Here is a 6,789-nt window from a genome sequence, read left to right on the forward strand (position 1 = left end):
CACCCTTTGAAATTTATTTAAAATACAAATTGCCCCTTATTGTTATAAAAATTACAAATATCTCATTTTTAAAAAATTTTATTTGACAGAATTAACTCAAAAAAATAAAATTTCTAACTACTCTCCTATGCAACAATAAAATTATAAAATTATTGATTGAAATATATTTTTGACATAATGAAAAATTGTTAATTAATTTAATAATTTATTAATAAAAAGAGGCAATATTGATACTATTGCATTCCTTTGAAGATGTCTCTAGAGCATCCAAATATATATATATATATATATATGTGTGTGTGTGTGTGTTTAAAATTGTGTATGCTGGTGTGTTTTATTAATAAAAACTTAAGAAATAAAATTTAATTTCGTGTGCAAAGATTTGCTAATTTAGTAAATATGAGGGTATTACCATGAAGACTTTGAAAATGTGTGCTGAGTAAGAGGAAGACCTTCCTTTTATTATCATCATCACACACACACACACACATATATATATATATATATATATATATTAAAAGTAGTATTTATTTATTTTTTGAATAAATTACATTAACACCCTCTGAGGTTTATGTTTATTACAATTCTTTTCCTCACCTTTTGAAAATTACATCCCTCACCCTAAGGTTTAAAGTTTCATTACAGATTGTCTCCTGAGTTTTAAAGTTTCATAACAGTTCCCCCCTTCACTGTAATGATCATCACACATAAAATTAAATTAACAGAGGGGGGCCAGTGAATTTCTCAAATGTAAAGGGGGAAACTGTAATAAACATAAACCTCATGGGATGTCACTGTAATTTACCCTTATTTTTTTATGCGGCATATCTATTTTCTCTTCTTTTTTTCTCTCTCTTATGTTGTGCATCACTCTTCTCTCCTATTTTTTTTGAAAATGCCACAATAATCTACCCTTATACCGTGTTAAAATCTAATAAATAAAAGAATTCTACTTAATTTGAATGATAGAATTAATACTTCACAAATTAATTTTCTTTTATTAAATATTCCAAACCAAACCAAATCAAATTAAGCTTTAAGTCTCATCAAATGGGGTCAGCTGCATGAATCATTCTTATCCATTTAACTCTATCCAAGGTTATTTCGTTAGTGAAATTAAGGAAATTCATATTTCCATTTACTACACTAGTCCACGTCAATCTAGGTCTGCCATTTTCCCTAACACTACCATCTACCATCACTGTATCGCATCTCTTCATTACTGTCTCGTCTTCGTTGTATATGACCAAACCATCTCAATCTATTCTCTCTCAACTTATCTTCTATCGGTACTACTCCTACCCATTCTTGAATATATTCATTCCTAACTCTATCTTTTCTAGTCTTGTCACACACCTACCTTAGCATCTTTATCTCAACAACACCCATCTTATCTGTATGTTGTTTCTTAGTTGCCCAACATTCCATCTCGTACAATATCGCTGGTCTAATAGTCATTCTATAGAACTTCTCTTTTAGTCTAATGGGTACTTGTTTATTGCACAATACTCCAGACACACTCCTCTACTAAAGTCATCTTGCCTTAATTTTACAGACTACATCCACTCCAATCTCCCCAGTCGTTGTGATAATCGATCTTGAATAATGAAAATGTTTACTCTTAGGTAGTTCTTGGTTCTCAATCTTCACTTCTCCTTTGCTTCCATCGTGATTGCTACTAAAATTATACTCCATATATACTGTCTTAGTGCTGCTTATCCTAAATCCTTTAGATTCAAGTGCTTTTCTCCAAATCTCCAACTTAGTGTTAACTCATTCTCTAGTCTCATCCACTAACACGATATCATCTGCAAAAAGCATATACCATAGCACATCATCTTGAATATTGCAAGTCAACTCATCCATAACTAAAGCGAAAAGATAAGGACTTAAGGTTGATCCTTGGTGTAACCCTACAGTAATTAGAAATTCACTCGTCTTTCTAGTAGGCGATCTAATAGTGGTCACCACACCTTCATACATATCCTTAATCACATCAATGTAACCTTTTGTCACATCTTTCTTCTGTAACAACTACCAAATTATATCTCGAGGTACTCTATCATATGTTTTCTCAAGATTGATAAAAACCATATAAGTGTCTCTTTTCTTTTCTCTATATTTTTCTATTACTCTCCTTAAAAGATATATCGCTTCCATTATTGACCTACCAAACATAAACTCAAATCGATTCTCTAACACTTCTGCTATATCTCGCAATTGACTTTCCATCACTCTCTCACACACTTTCATTATGTGACATATTAACTTGATTTATCTATAGTTGTTACAATTCTGGACATTTCCTTTATTCTTATATATTGACACTAAAATACTTTTCTTCTATTGCTCTGACATTTTCCTAGTCAACAAAATCTAGTTAAATAACCTAGTCAACCAAATAACCCCATTCTTACTCAAACATTTTCACGCTTTAATAAGGATATCACCGAGTCCTAAAACCTTATTTGATTTCATGTTCTTAAGTGCAAACTCCACTTCAAAGTTCTTAATCCTACAATAGAACCTATAGTCATGGTTTTCCTTATTACTGTCTACTTCCTCCCCTTTTAACCTATCTCCATATTCCTTATTTAACAAGTTCTCAAAATAGTTTTTCTACCTCTCCTTAATATCTTCATCTTTCACCAAAGCCTTAGAGTTCTCATCCTTGATGCACTTAACCTGATCAAAATATATTATTATCCTCTCTCTTATCTTAGCAAAGGTTGTATATCCTCTTCTCTCCCTCCTTACTATCTAGTCTAGTGTATCAGTCATCATACGCTTTCAACTTAGTCTCTCTCTCACTACTTTTTTTACTTCCTTAGTGGCCAATTTATAGCACTTAAGGTTTTTCTCAGTTCTATCATTCTGTCACTTTTTTAAAACTCTTTTTTTTCAGCTTTATTACCTCTTGAACCTCCTCCCCCCACCGCCAAGTTTCCTTAAAGTTGTGTCCTTTTCATTTTGACTTTCCAAGAACTTCTGTGAGGACCCGAATATAAAAATCAAGTAAATAATTAAATAATAATAATATTACAATCTCAAATATTTTGGTGGTGAATCCTAAAGTGCAAATTAAATATTTGGAAGGTCTTTTAATTAATTTTAAAACCTAAAATAAGTTTATAGTAAAAGTCTTTAATTTAGAGGCAATGTTTATTATAAATAAATAAAAAATAGAGAAGAGGGTGTGACTTGAACTCTAGACCAATGTTGTGAAACCCGGACTAGACCGACCGGTCGAACTGGTTGGACCGGGAACCGGGCCTTGTTCCAGTCTGGTCAACCCCCTAAAATCGGAGTAGGATGAAAACTAGCCTAGAAATGGAAAACCGGAAGACTCGGCAGTCGAACAAGGAAAACCGGTGACCCGGTCCGAGTTTGGTGGGTCGGACCGTTGATTTTTCCTTTTTTTTTTCTTTCTTTCTTTCTTATATATTTATATATATATATATATATATATATATATATATATATATATATATATTTCAAAATTTTGACTAAAAATTCTTACTTCAAAAGTCTTCTCTCATAAGGAAAAGTCTCATTGGAAGTTTGAGAAGATTATGAAAGCCTATTCCTATTTATAGGAAAATATTTTTCAAAGAGAACTTACAAAATTCTATGTAGGATTCAATCAAATTATTTGAAACATATTGATTGGAAGGAGAGTTGAAAATTTCATTTCCCTCCAAAATTAAACCTAACATTCAATCAATTTGTTTGGAGGGAATGTTTAAAAAATTTAATTTCTTTAAAACAAGTGACTTTTTTTTTATCAATTATGACTTTATTAAATATTATTAATAAATACTATACATCAATTTTTATTTTTATTTGAGTATTTATATATATTTTTATTTATTTATAATTTTTAATTATATAATATTAATTATGATGTCACGGCTCGACTGCTTTGACCCGACGGTTGAACCAGTGACCCGTCCACTCGGTCCCTTTTCCGGTTCGCTCACTGGTCCGGGTTTCAAAACATTGCTCTAGACCACAAAATTAATAAATAAGGCTCTTACCATTTGAGTTGCATATACCTTATATATATATTTTGTATGTTTATCTATTTATTTGACCTACACATGCTTTAGATGTATCCAACCATTAGTATAAAATAAAAAACAAAAGAAAAACCCTAACTCTCTTATTATTTTCACAACACAACAGCAGCCACTTTAGGTTCTTAGCAGCCGTGAGTCATTGTGAAGGGGAGAGAGAGAGAGAGAGAAATTTCTAGCATCTTGTGGTTCTACAACTTTAAGGTATTATTCTTCTATAATATATTATATCTATGATTATTGTGTATAGATGTTTCGATGTATTGATTGGAAGAAAAAGGAATGGATTGGCTGATTGGGTTAGTACTCTGTGTATATTATTATCATACAAAATTTTAAAGTGAATTAAGGAGTTAAAGTCGTTGATAAAAATTTTGCACAATATCACAAACTTTAAAAATCAAGAAACCATATCAAATGAATGAATTTTGAATTGAAATTTTTACAGTAGATCAATTACATATTGAATTGCATATATGAATTTTTTTCATAATTTTTGGGAGTCAAAATCCATATAAACTGATGTGTTCAATTTTGTCCAGAAAACTGGTTTAAACAGTAAAGTCGTGAGTGTTGTTCTCTTTGGGTATAAATCCAAAAATTATCAAATTAGTGTCATTAGAACTGTTTACGAGTCTAGTTTCGTACGTTTTTGGCCTTGCATTGATTGCTCATGTATACTAAGAGAACCATTAATTTCTTTAAAGTGCTACAGAAAATAGCCTGTTTAGGCATAATTAATTGTAAATAATTATTTTGATAAGCAAATCAAGTAAAACCAATTGGGTTTGAAACTTAGGATATATTAGTTGATATTTGGAGGGTTTTTAAATTTTTCGAATGGTGTAGAGTGGGTTTTTAATTTTCGGAGTTAGTAAACAAGTTCAGGAAAACCTATCAAAAATTCTATTTTATCTCAAAGTCACATTTAATTAAGTTTCGACTGGAACCCATCTCTTGGGTGATTTTAGACCTTGAAGAACACAAACTTAGGTAATATTTAAAAGTAACAGTGAGTTGGGTTGAACCGTGTTAGTGCACTTTAGTTTGAGGTTACTTAGTTCCTATTCTTTAGTATTTTTAAATTAGTAGTGACGTGTAGTTTTTATACTTGGTTCAGGGCATTAGTTGGACTTTTATACTCTATTTGAGGATTACATTATTTCGTTTTTAGGTGAGTAGTTTCATGCTACATATTTTTATAAATGTTCCCCTACACTAAACTGTTGGAAAATTAAATTGTTGTTTCAAGACTAAACTGTTTTGATAAATTATTATATTATCAATAGAATCAAATTATTTCTGAAACATGTGTGAACTTGGCATACTGTAAACTATTTGTTTTGGTCTCATGTTTATAATGATGAACTATCATGTTTTGCGAAACTGATATGTATTGATTATGACTCTGGCCACTAGGGAACAAATCCGAGTTGGGCCGTGATGACTCTAGTGCTCAACGATTGTAAGGAAAAGACCTGGGTTAAGCTAGGTGACCTTCAATCGGATCGTCTTAGAGAAAAGGCCCAGGTTGCCGCCCTGAGGATAACTCTTAGTTCGGTATTGGATCCAACGGGGCTTATAGCCTTGAGAACTGTGTGGCATATTATTTGTTTCTCTTGGTACCCAGAAAATTATTGGTGTTCATGTTGTAATCTGTTTTAAGTGAAAAATGTCATTTATCATGTTCTTGCGAGACATGAGTATTTTAACTGTTGAATTGTGGAACTTTCTTTTTGAAACAGATTGTATTTACCAAACTGTAGTTTCTGTGATATATATCTTATTTTGGAATTTATCCCTATTTTCAAAACTGTATTTACTATCCATGTTGCTACTCACTGAGCTATTAGCTGACTTAGTTTTTTATCACTTCCAAGTGTTAGAAGGACTTAGAGTGGATTTATGGCGTAGCGGGGACTCAATTGCATGGACCTCTAGGATATTCATTTATTTTGTTTTAGATTGTCATGTCCAGTTTGTGCATATTTCTTTTTATTTTTATTGAGGTTCATTTAGGATTATTTTGATATGTGGGTTATTTATACCCCATAAGTTTGGATGGTTTTGATTACGGTTGATTTTGCCGTTTATATTTGTAGCATATCATTGGATTGAGTTTTGGTTTTTTATTACTGGACTATTGTATAGTTATTCGATGTGTTTATGGATTCGTGTTTAGGCTTACGTGTGCCACGGCTGGTCATACTCAGATCTGGGGTGTGACAACTTCCCTTGAGATTCTCTTCATACAATTGGTCATCGAGTTCCACATAGTGTTAGCATCATATTTCAAGTGCCATGTACCTTTTTTATCCATTCTATTCTTAAATATGTCTAATTTATCCCCTTTTAGGTCCTACCAGCTAGTCCTACAATGCTTACTGAGAGGGTAATTTTTGGTAAAAATTGGGCAGAGCTATGAGATGGGCTTTGTGGCCCAAAGTGCCAAAGACTTGGTGAAAAGGCCGCAATGTTACTCCGGCCCAGGAAAGGCCGCAATGTTACTCCGGCCCAGGAGAGGCAAGGCTACTCCGGCCTAAGAGAGACAATGTTATTTCGGCACAGCAACTGTAAAAGATACTTCGGTCCGAAGGCAACTTGGAGTTATACCGGTATTGGTGGTTAGACCGGCCGAAAGTCGGTGGTTCGGTCTAAGACAGTACCATGGGTCCTACATAGAGAGTTGAGATAAGAAAGGGAAAACACAAGG

Source organism: Camellia sinensis, chromosome 9 (genome assembly GCF_055761805.1).
Source record: "Camellia sinensis isolate YWXY chromosome 9, ASM5576180v1, whole genome shotgun sequence".
NCBI classification, from domain to species: domain Eukaryota; kingdom Viridiplantae; phylum Streptophyta; class Magnoliopsida; order Ericales; family Theaceae; genus Camellia; species Camellia sinensis.